Raw genomic sequence first — 14,793 nt, 5'->3', positions numbered from 1 at the left:
GGCACTGTGCAGTCTTAAATACTGAGCCAACGCGTGTGCATATCCAGAGGCAGTGGACTATTGTGTGGTCCTTAAGACATCATTTCAAGGGTCATCTTTCCTCACACCAAGTCTTGGAGCTGGGAATCCAATTTCTAAGTGAGCGCGAGACACCAAAACTTTGACGGACCAGGTTTGAATACCGGATGTTTGGATAATTCTGACATGGGTAAAGCTTCCATTTTCTGCAGGCAATACCTTTGGCGGGGTGCTGGAGGTATTTCATCAAATTTGCAGCCAAACTAGGAATATGGGGGTGTGGTAAAAATGAAGGTAAATCCATGACTACCATTTTGTACGACTGCTGACATTCCTGTGATGAGGTTCACATCTTGACACACCCAGATAACCCTGCAGTGTTTGGGGTTGTCCAATGTGGGATTTTGAAGAGAGACTTAGAGGACTTTTTCAGTGCCACACTCTGATCCAGCAACACATTAACTAGATCGGTGATGGAGCGGGTGGTCCACAGTGAGATCTAAACTTTGAATGCTGCTGGTACAGGATCTCCTGGAAAAGAGGACGGATGTGCCTGCGATATGAGACGATATACATCCGTGCTTCTTTTCCATCTAAGGAGCGAATTTTGTGGGCCACAGTTTAATAGCAATGGTTTCAGTGACTGCCAATGAGTTCATTGGGATTGTATTAGTGCCAGTGAGGTTCTTGGAGATACAATAATGTTCTAATAACTCATTCATTCTTGCAACAACCAGATTTGTAATGGAGATTTAAAATACAAATTGTTATAATGCTTAATTTTCTGAGATTATTCACGTAAGGTACCGTAAGGCTGATGTTTGGCCATTGTTATTATGTGTAGATTTGGTGAATTGTGTTGTGCTTTCGTTTGCTTTGTTTGAAAGGCTCACTTGTAAGGTGAAATGTTTGAATTTCAAGCTGTAACACCAAATAAAAAATTACAAAAAAGTAAAAATAAAATAAAAACAATATAACAATACAAAAATATAAAAATATAAAATATGTTTTTCTATGGATAAAAATATCTAGCTCGTTCTTGCAAATGAAGGAGGAAGAGTCCCTGGGTTTTTTCTTACTCCTTTCTTTACGTATTGAAGACTGTGATACAGACAATAAATGACAGCAGCAAGCAAGAGATGGTCGTCATGGAATTGTGGCCGGCACGTGGCATGGTGGCCGCACTCTGTCAATCACATCTTAGCTTGCTGTGGACGACCATCATTTCAGGCAAGGACCACACGTGCAAGAAGAACCATTGATGGAGGAAATGTACACAACGACTAAAAGCGGAAAGCAAAGTTGTGTCTTTCTCCCCTTTAACTTCAGGTATTTTTGCCCGCATTCCCCAAAACAAGGTTAAAACCCTTGGAGTGGCTTTGCAGCTCACACGTCTGTGCTTGTAGCCATGTCATGCTTTATCACGTGCTCAATGCATGTGTTGAACATGTTTAATTCTGCTCCCATAGGCAGCTAATACTTGGCTATGTCACCCCGAGTCTGCTCTTTCATGCTGACCATGTGCCAAGCGTCCTATTTCTAGAGAGCAAACACCATTATTTATTTATTTCTTTTCATGTATGTAGTGGCGGTCACAGCCCGCGGGCACCTAGCGGCTAGTTGCAATGTAGATTTAGGCATGCCTTATATCGGTACAACACAAAACGACCACGACATTAATTTCTATATATGAGTTGTCAATTGAAAACCTACATCAACATTATCCCGACATTGTCAACTAACTGGAATGTTGATGTGAGGTGAGGACTCCAAAAGACATTGGCAATTGAACATGGAGTGTGAGAAATACACTTCTGTCTCTACAAGGACCGACCCTCCCACTTCCCCTCACACATCTGCCATGCAAGCAAACCAATGTAACCTCCCACTGCCTTCCACTACTGCTCTTGAGACCAAACAGTTAAGGCACACTTCTGAATGTGCATATGTTTTGCCCAACCCCATTTTTTCCTGTTGTTAGGTTCACATGTTTGTTCTAAATGCAACCATTTTGTACCTAAAAAATGCAAAATTCAGAATCATTCCCCAATACTGCCGATGCCAAGTCAGGTTTGTCATCAAGCTTAGCTTTAACACGTCGCCTCTGGACAAAACAGGGACCGGTCGCAGGTGTTTTTAGATTCCTGCAAGTCTACTCAAGGACTATCAAGAAGAAAGGTCTGATGCTTGGTCCTTAGAGGAAAGGACAATAACAATGGGTTCTGGTGTGAGAGAGACTGAAGATGGTTGCTGCGCTGTGGCGGAGCAAGGAGAGGGTTGGAGGGGGCTATCCCCCTCCCCGAGCACCTTTCAAATCCCAATGCACACACCTGTCACTTGCACAGTAGTGAACTCATACTGACAGGTGCCCCATGAGGAGCTCTTCCCCGCCGCTGGCACCGAAACCTGCCTCCGCCACTGTCACTGCATGCATGCTTCCACAGTCAAATGAATCATAGAATTGTCTTGAAACCTCACATTGTTATTGGGGCGGGCGAAGCTGGGAGGGTTCGTAGGGGTCTCCAGCATTTGAAACGCGTTGACTAGGGGATTTCCTCTAAAACTATCCTCAAGGTTTAAGAGATATCTTGGGGAAATTGGATAATCAGATGTTGGCCACTGCAAGGGGGTTGAAGGGTGCTAATTGGGCTTTGAGGATGATCCCTGCATAAGTGGTACACACGACCTCCTGCAGAAGTCAGTATCCCCCGTTTGTGATGGCTTGTTGTGATTAATTATACAAATCCCTTCTGTTGTAAAAAACCTCAAACCCCTTCCTGCAAAACACTTTAGGCAGAATACGATTCATGCCTCATATGCACATAACACACACCTAACATCTCCTTCCTCTAATGTTTTTGGTTTAAACAGAAATCCTAAACAATGTCCTTTTAGAGGTCCCAGAAATTCTATGGACTCCAACTCCCACAAAGCCTCAAGTACTGAGACGAGGAAGCGGAAGAAGGAGTTAATGTGGATTGAAGGAAACACAAAGCTAAACATGCTGACTAGTTGTTGTAATGAAGCCCGGGTGCGCGGGCAATTGGAAAATGGTGTCTGCATTCAGAGATCCAGAGAAGAAGGAAGCAGATCCAAGGGAGAAAACAGCAGCACAGGAGCAAACCGTGCTGGAGAAGGCAGACACTTCCATCCTGCCACATGCAAGCATTAGCTACCGACGTGGCGCAATGCCAAATGAGACACAGCAGGCACCATGGCGAGCCGTCGGAGAGCCGGCAGCAGCAGAAGAGATACCGAGTACGCGGACATGCCGAGAAGCAGCAGTCTTGCCGGCAGGTGAACGCAGAGCTGGTCGGAGAGCTGGGAGAAGGTCTGCAGAGCAAGAAATGACAGCCCAGAGAGGAAGCTTCACCGTAGCTACGTGTCACGGGTTGGGGACACTGTCAGACACCGGTGAGTCTGCCCAGAGGCATTGGGGATGCTAGGGTGTACCGACAGGCATGTGAGCAATTAAGAAACTGTTTAAATACCGATTAAGTAAAATACAAAGACAGAACTTGCACAAATCCTCATATATGAGATGTCAATGTGGGGAAAGCTGGAGCAAGGATTTCCATGGGCAAATGAATACTATTGAAGAAGTTAATAGACAGAACTTGAACAAGTCTCCACAACTGTGCTATATTAAAAGACAGTGAACTTAAAGAAGAAGTCCTGGTGAAAGAAGCACATCAGGCAGTGAACATTTGGGGGGAAGATACCAGGCACAGAAACAGACCAGAGAACCTGACAGGGGAGTTCACCAGGCAATCCATTTGAAATATACGGAAGAATAACAATGTGTAGCAGGATACCTGGAAGGGGAGTATACCAGGGGACATAAGAACAAGAAGAGAGGAAGACCTTGTGGTCAAAACACCAGGCAAGTTGAAGTTGAAAAAGAACATTAGAATTGTGGGAGGATACCTGGAAAGAGAGTATACTAGGGAATCTGATGACCCTACTAAAGGATTCCTGGCAGAGGAGTATACCAGTAAGTCCACTAAAGCCATAGAAAGAAACATATTTACTTTTGAAAAACACATGGTAAAAAAAATATAGAAGAGACTCTAGTAAAACGAGCAAGTGGACATTGTGAAATTGAACAGAGACCGTTGAAATCTAAATATCTGGTGGAAGGGAATAAGCAAGGACCTAAAGAGCTCAGAGGAGGACTTCTGATGGCCAAGTACATCAGGTGGTCCATTAAGATATCAAAGAGGTTAAAGAGACATTTTCGTCATCCTTAAGAAGCTGCTGTTGTTGGAATAAGACACCTTTGCCACCCTACTGAAGATATCCAGGAGGAAGGGAACCACCCTCTGGGTTCAAGGATTTCTCTATGGAAAATATTATGGCTTTTCTGATTTATCTACTTGCTTTAACTGTGAACACTTTTGGACAAACATCAGTCAGCAACATTTTCCTTACACCTTCAGTTGTGCTTTTTTAGTGTGAGGGTCAGATTAGTGTGTTTTGGACACAAGGACAGTTTATATGGTTTTGAGGACGAGACACAGACTGATCTTTAGTTTTAGTTTGCTAGGCCTGGAAACTCTCTTTAGGATTGGGACAGAGAGGCCTTTATCCAACCTTTGTATTTTAGCAAACATGTCTAACAGTAAAAAGATTACAACTATGTGTCTGCCTCTCATTTCGGACCCCGCACATCATGCAGTGAAATGCATTTCAGAGCTGGGTGGTCCGCTTTGGCAGTGACCCTTCTGTATAACAGTCGATCATATGTGTGCCCACGTGGCAGCGGTCGCCCATTTGTGTTCCTTTTATCTGCTGAGAGAGAAGTATAGCTGCATATCTTGATCGACACATGAGAATATCTGCCCTGGTTGCACTGGTGATCTCCAAATTGGATTGTGCCAATGGCCTGCACTTGGGGCTTCCTGCCTTTGGGTTGAAGATGCCAATGATTGCAAAATGTGGCACCCACTTTAGGGAATTTTCATCGGCTCAAAGTATCATAGAGAATCCAATTTAAGGCACCTTGTGTTACTATAAAGACATCTTTCAACAAGGATCCCAGTTCCTCCAGGAGAAAGTTGTATTTTACATCTCTTTTGCAACTGAGATCTGTCAACCAGCCACTAGCGGTAATGCCGAAACGTAAAAACGTCACATTCGGGCATCAGGACTTTCCTATATTTGTCTCTGCGGCTGTGGGATTCCTTGCTTTTGACCTTGAAGAAACTACAATACTTTAGGACCCTTGAGCGAGATACCGCTTTGCTGCCTTCTCCAATGAATCCCACTGATTGTTCCAGGGTCCCCTCACAGTTTACCATTGCACCCATTAATTCCTGGATGCTAAGGAGCCACTGGTTTGCATAAGTGTGTGCTATAAAAACTGCACCATAATGTAACATGTTTTATACAGAGCCCAGTCTCTATGCATGGGGTCCCTGATAGCTTGTTACTGTGCTGGAAAAGTTGCCGGCATCCATATTGCTACCGCCTTGTTTCTGCATCCTTGGCACAACTCTGCAATGATCAGTCTTATATATTGGGCATCTTTTCATGCCAGATTTGACATATTTCTCCCTACTAATAGATTCCCTGGTGCACAATTTTATTTCATGCTGAGTCGGCTGTTACTTTATATGCGTGAATGCATGTACTGCAGAAAGTGTTTGAACTGAATGTCTTAATATTCATTCTGGTCACAAATATGAACAAAGTATATCATTTGAAGATTGTTAAATATGACATGATAGGTTATTTATAATGCGCTTAATACCCAGAGGTTTCTAAGTGCAGACCCGGGGAACGAACCTGTGTTCCGGCGTGTCGTCTTGCTTCCAAGGCGCGTACGTTGCCTGTGAGGTATCCTCCCGAGACTACCAAGCTTTACATTATTTTCTTTTAATCGATTTTGGAATATTTTGGAATATTTTACTTTAAAACGGATCATAGGGGCTCATGAGTTCCCCAGTCTGGGAAAGAATGCTGGTAATTTTGGCACTGGCATTTTTCTGGATCGCGGAAACACAAGTTTGCCATTGGGGGCAGTAAACTACGGGCAGGACGGACCTTCCGGGTGTTCAGGCCCTTGGCAGAAAATAAATGCCGGAAATCACTGGCGCGGTACTACTGGTGCTGGTAATTCCAGCAATCCCATAGAATGAGAATTTACCAGCCTCCTTGCTGCCCATAATATCCCAGTAATACCGGGATATCGGGCAGCGGAAACAGTAAGGCACTTCTGCTGGTATCCCGCCAGAATTACCGACGGGATACCGGCAAAACTGTAATGAGGGCTATAGTTTAGGGGTAGGAGGGTGGCTAGTTTTCTGCCCCACTGCCAGGACCGTCTCCTGGCCACCACAGTTCAGCAGTAATACGAGAAGATCGTCAGCACCACAAGGCTGGGAAAATAGCAGCAGTGTGCTTCTCAAACCCCCAAAACCCTAACACAACATTGCAGCAAATTGCATTTTTCCCCTTCTATTTTGCTGGATACAACCTGCTGGGGTAGGTCAACTTCTTTAGGTCAAACAAAATTCTTTGTGGCAACGGAGTGTATGAAATAACATTTCACATACCTTGATTTCTTGAAGCTGGGCGAAGCAGTGACAATGCAAAAAAAATTCGATATTTAATTACAGGAGAAAGCAGATTACCACCGGCTTCAAAATGGCCGCTGGTGAATGCTTAACCACTGGAAGGTGAGAGCATTAACGGTGGTGGGAAGTGTATTAACACTGGTTATCCCATTTTAGAAGAAAATTATGTTTACAAATGGTGGTAGTTACTACCGGAAATAAGATCTGGTGTAAGCTAGACTTAAACGCGGCAAAACAAAACTAGCTGCCACTACCTACGGTGTACATCAGGTGGGGACCCTATAATATTTGAAGGAGCAGTGAGTATGTCAGGAGTGCTATCTCTATACATGGCATTGGTGCATGCTATGGCTGACAGTATATAATTTAGCAGCGGTGGTGCATTTTTACCCCTGTGGTATTTCTTTGACTCAAGAATCATACACATGTGTGTACTGTCAGTGGTGTATTTCATCAAAGGTGGTAACTATTGCTGGTAGTACTCACTCCAACGATGATATCATAACCCCAGTAGTGATGTATAGTTGGAATACTTCTTTGCTGTAACTGGACCCTGGTAGTTTTGGTTCTGGTTACACATAATGGTGTGGCACAACCCCGTGTACTCCTTACTCAGCAGCACTCGGATTGTTTATGTCAACAGTGGAGGCCCTCTGATGCATGCTACGCTCACAGAAGCTAGTTCAGCAATTTAAATCAAGGTTAACATTGATTTCAAACGTAGTCACTGATAGTAACAGCCACCCACATGTTTTGGTATGGTATGGCACACTGCATCGTGCACACAAGGGGAACTCTAGTTCTGCTGTATTTCAGATATGTGTTCTGCAGCTGATAAAAAGAGGCAGATATGGGGATGAGGATAACACACAGATTGTTAAGGTTTTCCCAGAAGGGACTAGCTAAGAAATTGCTATGATGTGTAAATGGAGCTGGCTACATAACCAGGCGCCTTTTACGCAAATACTGTGTTCATGGTATAATTGATGTCCTGACTTTCACAGACAAAAAGAGGTTTTGCGCCAAATTGTTGGAACCAAACAATATTATGACTCTTTCCCAAAAACATTTAAGGGCCCTCGATGGTGTAAATCTTATGGATGAATATCCTTAATCAATACCAATGACAAAAACCTAAGCAACCATCTTATCTAATTCTCTCAAACACATTCTCAACTACATAATCCAACCAGGACAAGGTTTACTCCAAACCAATCAATGACCAGTATACAATGATGGAGATTACTCAGCATTTTAATTTGATTACGACAAAAACATTTGATTGTAGTCTTGTTTCTTGTTTTTCTGCCCTACAGTGGACATTCGTGAAGCATTCCACCCCATGTAGAATACCTATATCAGTCAACTGTTGCTTTCCTTTTCATCAATCGGGACTAGGGGCAGCCGTAGAGAGCAAGTCTGGGCAGAGGTGACTTCTGTCCACTTTGCCGTTCTCATGGCATGTACACAGCAACCCAGATAGGCAAATTATAGATGGCCTCCATAGTTCATTTTGATTGGCTACTCAAATGGATTATACAATACCCAGGCACTACTGGCCTTCATTACGAGTTCGGTGCTACCGGTGGGTTGCCACCAAACTCGTAACACCGTTCTGCCACCTGATATCCTGGTGCCACTGGGACATTGTAAGTCCCGGCCGCCCGGTTTGACAGGCTGCGGAAAGTGTAAGTCCCCATTCCTGTAGAATCCCATAGGACTCTGTGTCTTTGGGGACACGGAAGCACCAGCACCGTTGCTAATGGTGCCTGTGCTTCCGCGAAAACCATTCCTGCAGGGGCCGGTGCCACTGGCAGTTGAGACCTGCCAGGAGCAACTGCCCCGGCAAGCATAGCTGCTGTCTGGCGGTCTGGAAAGGGTGCCGGTACCTTGCTACCGGCACCCTTATTTCTGGACCGCCACACTTGGAATGAGGGTCACTACTCTCTACTACGAGAAATGTCATCTTAACATCCGAAAAAGCAAAAATAGTTTAAAGCTCAAGTCTCCCTAACGTGATTGGTTATTTTCATCCAAAGGTTTCTACTTCCTAAAATACCCTCCTTGTTTCATCATATTCCATGAATTCGGCTGAACTGTTTCTTTGCCAAACTATGTTTGCGAGATGCATTTCGGCAATAAGAATCTAAGAAATTCCTTTGAAAACTTTGCCAATCTATGCTTTTTTCTGTGCAGCTGGACAACATCCAATACCTAATATTCTCAAATGGATTAAGTAAGAAAAGCATCCGACACCCCAATGTTTCCTTAGACCCACAATTAATGTATGTATCAATATCCCCATCCAAATGTCTAAAAGAAAATCAGTTTAGAAATTCCCAATCCCCTCCGCTCCACCACTGCGTTTGTTCAATTTAGTAATCTCCATGCATTGATGTTTCCCAACTTGCAATTGTAAATGGTTATTTATAACGCGCTTAATACCAAGAGGTTTCTTATGGGTGCTTAAGGGCGCTTGTTTTATTGACACCCGAGAGAGGAGAGGTTCATGGGGCTTGCCATGATCGAAACTTGGGACTGTCAGGTTGCACAGATATCTCCAAAAAATACATGCATTAGGACATGGAGTGACCTCGCCCTTGCCTGTCAGGTGGCTGTGAAGGGAGCCTTCAGAAGTTCCAGAAAGACCCCCTGGAAGATATCAGGAGAGAGGCCGCTGGTGGCTATAGGAGCGAGGGGAGTACCTCAATATCAGGGTTTTCCTTAGTAAAGCACTACATAGCAGCCGCCTGGATGGAGGCTGTGGCAGAATCCGGGGACTTGCAATTCATGGAAAGGTGTGTGCCTGGCAGTATTACATAGGCATGGCCAAGGCCTTCGGTCGCAGAACTGGAAACTGCTGGGTGCTTGTGATCAGAAGAATGAAGCCAGAAGGCATAGTTCAAGTCATACTGTTGAGCTGGTTTTGCAGTGCAGCGTGTCAACAGAATGGCAGAAGATGGCTATAGGAAAGAAAGACTACATGAAAGCACAGTGACCGTAAAATGGCTGCTTTTTGTTTGCAGTAGAAACTCTCATCTGACAGATGCAATACTTTTAAGTACTTCCAGTTTCAGCTGCAAATAAACAGGGAGGAATATTGTACTTTGCAAAGTAGAAACCTACTACTGCTGAGAGGTCTCTCTCTGGGTTTTGGCGGAGGTCTGCTAAAACCTGCACTGCTGTTGCTGAGTTATTGAATTTCAACAAGCTAGGATTTGAGTACTTGCTGAGATTTACAAAGCCGCCTGCTTTTGGTTAGGGTCAACTAAATGGCCATCCGGCTGCTGGTTGGTGGCCAATACGATCAAATACTCAATGAAGGCATCGTAGGACCATCACAAATTTATGAATGCACTGCAGGTACTCCCAACAATTATTCTGTATGAACACTAGATATGTGCAATTGATTCTAGATCCAATGAGAAATTCTCTAGTGTTTACTTTATATTAAGTAAATTGGAATCAAGGCCTCAGCACCCGTGGTAAATTCTCTTCCAGCTGGTGTTATCTATCTGGTGAGCTTCCTGTTCTCATTGTTCAGGCTATGTGAGCCTCACATCATAGGAGGGTCTAGTGGCAACATTAAAAAAAGTCACGCAATCACTACTAATTAAAATATTTATGGAATAATCCTGAGCTCCATGAAATAGACAGCACGTTGACTATGACAAGGGTAAACTCTAACTGATCTTTTAACTTTTTATTGTAACCTTGTCAATCCTTCACCAATATCGATAGCACACTGCAAGCTCAGCTACCAAATCTTCTCTTCTTTACTATTTGTTCTTTGACAATAAAATAAACCTCATAAAATGGACTCACATGATTGAAGAGATCATTCACACAGAGGAATTCACCCCAAAGCACTGATCTCAATCCTACAAAGTAATAACAAAACAGCACATCTTTGTACATGAGCTGATCATTTGTACCATGGGTTCTTGCTGGTCTCTAGGTGAAGGGGAGGTGTTGCTGGTTCAATAGGACAGGTATGATGCAATCCTATATGGCAATTCAAAAGATAAGCAAGAGTAGGGGCCGGCACGAGGAAACCCCTTTACCTTTGCCCTAGAAGCTCTGATTTGGACTCGGGAGTTGGTGGAGTCTTGCGGTCTGATGATCGTTGGGGGGCATGTGGCGGTTACCTTTGCTGCAGCTGGGCGCTTGTAAATCTGACATATTGCTTTGAATGGCATTCCGTCCTCAGCGTGCTCACACTGTAAGCTTCTCGGGTCCATTACCATTGTGCATTCCCGCCTTCATGGTCCCTGTCATTTAAAGAGCACCAAGGTCCGGGGTGGGCTCCAGCACGTCAGGATGGATGGTGGCACTCAATACCAGCAGTGTGCCCCTTACCTGGGGGAACAGGTGGCGAAGCTGGCTCCTGGTTGGTGCTTAGGTGAATTTTAGCTGTCAGGCGTTTGTTTGTTTGTTTATTTATTTGTAATGCGCGCCAGACCCAAGGGTATCAGGGTGCAGGAAATACAAGAACACTTTCAGGCGTGAGCCACACAGTTGATGCAGTGGGCTTCCCAGCCCTCCGACGCAGCTGCTTGGTTATGTTCTTGCAATGGCTTGCAGCATGTTGACAGCCATCCTCTGGAATAGTACTCCAGTACTCTCCTCATGGCACAAGGGTATTCTTTCTCACGGCTCCACCCTCCTTGTATTGCTCCGAATTTGCATAAGGCAGGATTTTCTTGACATGAAAAGGATATGTACGCTGTACTCATTCTGTCTCAGCATAGCCAAAGTCTTCTCTCTGGTACTGTTCATCACCATGTACAGACCATGTTTCCTGTCCTTTGGCCTCTTTCAGAATGTTCGTCTATTGTTTCCCTGGAGCCAGCTTTGTTCTTTGCCTCCCGATTGTTCAATCAGAGTGTTTTTTGTGTGCAAACAACCTGTCTTTCTTCAATATGCTTCTCTTTTCCATGCCATTGCTTAGTTTTTCTGCATGCGTGTGACGGAGAAGGCTAAGCAATCCCAAATTTGAGCAGAAAGGTGAATTTCAGCATATTCCGCTTGTCCCGCCATAGGACATGCCCACTACGAGAATGTGGCCCTTGGGAATTGGCAAAGTGGGACATGGTGAGCTCCATGGCCAACCTAACACTCTTCCAGATGCCAGTGTCCCTCGTGAGCCAATCCGTAGAGTCATGAGAGATTGGCGAGAGAATTGCCAACAGAACCAGTAGAAGTCCTCTAGCTTGTGGTCATTTTGATGCATTAATTTGAGGAGAAGACAGTGCCACAACAGAGTGGAGAAATGCAACACAGGGCAAAGAAAGGAACTAGAGAAACAATTAGCAGGAAGTTGAGCCAGGGATTGGCCATTCAAGGTTGGGAATGTGTCTGTGTCCTTATGGAGCCTCAAAGAAAAGCAGGACCGGATGACGGAAGAGCTTAAGGTCCCTTCTACTGTAGGCATTTTAAAACAAACCATTAAGTGACAATATAGCATTTTTGTCCTAAAATTGGGCATTAGTGAACACAATTGGGCCAATTGGAATGTTTACAAAAACACACCATCTGAGCAACCACCACCTCATGGGGTGTTCACGTGATTTGAGGTAAATTTTCTGAAGGTTAGCAGCAATTGCAGTACAATAAATTAGCTCGCCCGAAGGTGGCCTTGGTATGTTGTCTTTGCTGGAGAATTCATCTGGTCTTCTGTCCACCGAAGGAGAGTCATTTGCATGAAAGGAACTATTACCTCTCACTCCTTCTCCAGAAAGTAGAAGTCACCTTCACGCAAGCCTCAGAGGAAGAGGGATAAAAGTACTCCATGGAACGGACGGGCTACTGCAGAGGAAACCTTCGAAGATGGTCTTTTCACACAGCGATTTGTAGGTGATTTCTTGGGAGTAAATAGAGCAAGGAAGGGTGGGCTGTGCTCCTCAGGGACTTTGATAGCCCGAGACAGGAGACTAAGCCAATATGGCACAACCGTCACACGTTGCCAGCAAGAGGACACCAAAATCTGCCATTCTGCAAAAGAAACCTGCGTTTTACTGGAGGGCCATGAGCCATAAGCTCGCGCGGAAGGCTACAGTGCTGGGGGTAGATGCAGGAGGATGCTGGGCTCATGTCAGTGCAGATTAGGCCGAATGAAGCATCAATGCAGGCACAGAAGAAAGGGATGCTTGACCAGGAGGAGAGTACAGAGACGGTATCGTACTTATGATTCTCTGGAACCCGTAGACGTGCCTGCGCGCAGTCACTGCCCCTGTCATAAGATACCTTCTCTTGAACTGTATGCTTTGGAAAATACAAAAAGCAAATTCCAATTTAGTCAGGAATTTCTTTGATTCACTAGGAGATTAAACCATATTTTTTTTATATTAAACTATTATCTTTGGATCTTGTTGAGCACTCTTGTTTAGGTGCAATTTAAATAGCACTTAATGTTATTTACTTGTTTTTATACATGTATTTGTATACTTTATGTGAAATACACCAACGCTGGTGTGCTTTATTAAGTACTAGAAAAGAGTACCCGTACTCTGCACTGGTTCTGTAGACAGACATGCTAACACTGGTATCAATTGTTGAAAATCATGATCGTGTAGGTCGCTGTGCCGAGTCGCTTATCACTTGATGTGCTTTCCGCTCTGAACTAAACTGCACTGACAAAGGGTGCGTGTGGCTGGCTGACATACCGCAGAGCAGACGTGGAGGGGAGGCGAGAGTTGGCGTGCTGCAGAATACTCAGAGCTTCTGTGCGCTCACACCACCTGTTGCCTCACCATGGCGCGGTGCCGCGCATTGCAGAGTGTTGTGGTGCAAATATCTTGGAAACGGTACGTCCTAGGGCCTTGAAACATGGTTTTGTTCCTTGCGTCGAGATGCTTAAAATGAGCTTTGTGCGGTCCTTCTACGACCAAATTGATGTTTCGACAATTTCAGGCAACCAACTCAGGTGTGAAGAGGCTAAATCCGGGGCAAGGGCTGATGGGAGCTGCGGGTCAAACTATCATGGGAGCCAAATGTTCATGATCCCTCATCATTGACTAGCCCAGCTAGGGCTGATGGGAGCTGCGGGTCAAACTATCATGGAAGCCAAATGTTCATGATCCCTCATCATTGACTAGCCCAGATAGGGCTGATGGGAGCTGCGGGTCAAACTATATGGGAGCCAAAGGTCGGCGATCCCTGCCCTGAATCAAGGCTTTCGATATTAGGGGAAAGTTACAGAGTGTGAATTACATTACATTGTTTTTTCAACTGCTACTAAAGGTTTGCAAGGTGTACAAGATAACCCATCACATCTGGTGGTACATCGAATGCATTCTATGTCACACACCAATCCTGTGTTGCTTTGGTCTTGGTTAATGTAATACAATGCGTAGTGCAGCATTTCCATAGTGTAGGATGCTGTAAGTTTCTAACTTGTGTACATCCAGTTGATGAGGCGCTTCCCCTTCCTAGGAGGGACGCTGTGTGCATGGGTTATGAATTACCCCTGTCCCTCTCACCATCACACTCCCCTATAAAATGTTCAACAACTACTCTGAACTTAGTCCTCACATGCAAACTGTGCCCTCAGCTACGAGGCACTGGAGTCATTTTCAGTACTTCTTGCATCCCCTTCCTAAGACGGATGCTGGGTGCATGGTTTAGGAATTACCCCATCCCTCCCACCAATAGACCATCGTACCACCTACAAAACATTCAACGACCACTGTGATCTTGCCTGCCCCACGTTCAAATGGTCAACCGGTCTAGGTAGATCCCTCAGGGTCAAAGCGGCCGAAATGTGGAACAGACTACCAAAACCAATCAGATTAGAGAGCAATCACCTGGCATTTAGGAAAGCTTTGAAGACAGCCATTTTGAAATAAATCAGAATACCCAGTTTATGTAACACCCCCAGGTGTCCCGTCTTAACTATATGTTGTCCTTGTCTAAATGTAAGCGCCCCAATGCCTGCAGGCTTCGGCGCAATTAATGCACATAAATAAATAAATAAATACTTTACCATCAACAACGTGGTGCTGGTGGAGTTTTCAATAGGATGTGAATTACCGTCTCACACCAATGCACTCTACTGGAGAGAAACTGTCTGGCACTTATGGCTCGCGGAGAAAGCAGGCCTTTAAATGATACTGCTCTCCAATTTATAAAGATATTTCTGAAGTCAGCACCATATGCGTGTGGCCCGCCTAAAATAGGAAAGATCTAATTAACTGAC

The 14,793-nt window shown here is 44.6% G+C and overlaps 1 protein-coding gene across 4 annotated transcripts in view; it reads right to left on the bottom strand.

Annotated features, from left to right (window-relative positions):
• SLC8A3 (solute carrier family 8 member A3) overlaps nt 1-14,793 on the bottom strand; it is a 640,255-nt gene that overhangs the window by 193,978 nt on the left and 431,484 nt on the right. The window lies entirely within an intron of this gene.

This window comes from Ambystoma mexicanum, chromosome 14, assembly GCF_040938575.1.
Source record: "Ambystoma mexicanum isolate Mex_15411 chromosome 14, UKY_AmexF1_1, whole genome shotgun sequence".
NCBI lineage: Eukaryota > Metazoa > Chordata > Amphibia > Caudata > Ambystomatidae > Ambystoma > Ambystoma mexicanum.
The sequence above is the reverse complement of the archived record's forward strand: the minus strand, read 5'-3'. Positions and strand labels throughout refer to the sequence as shown.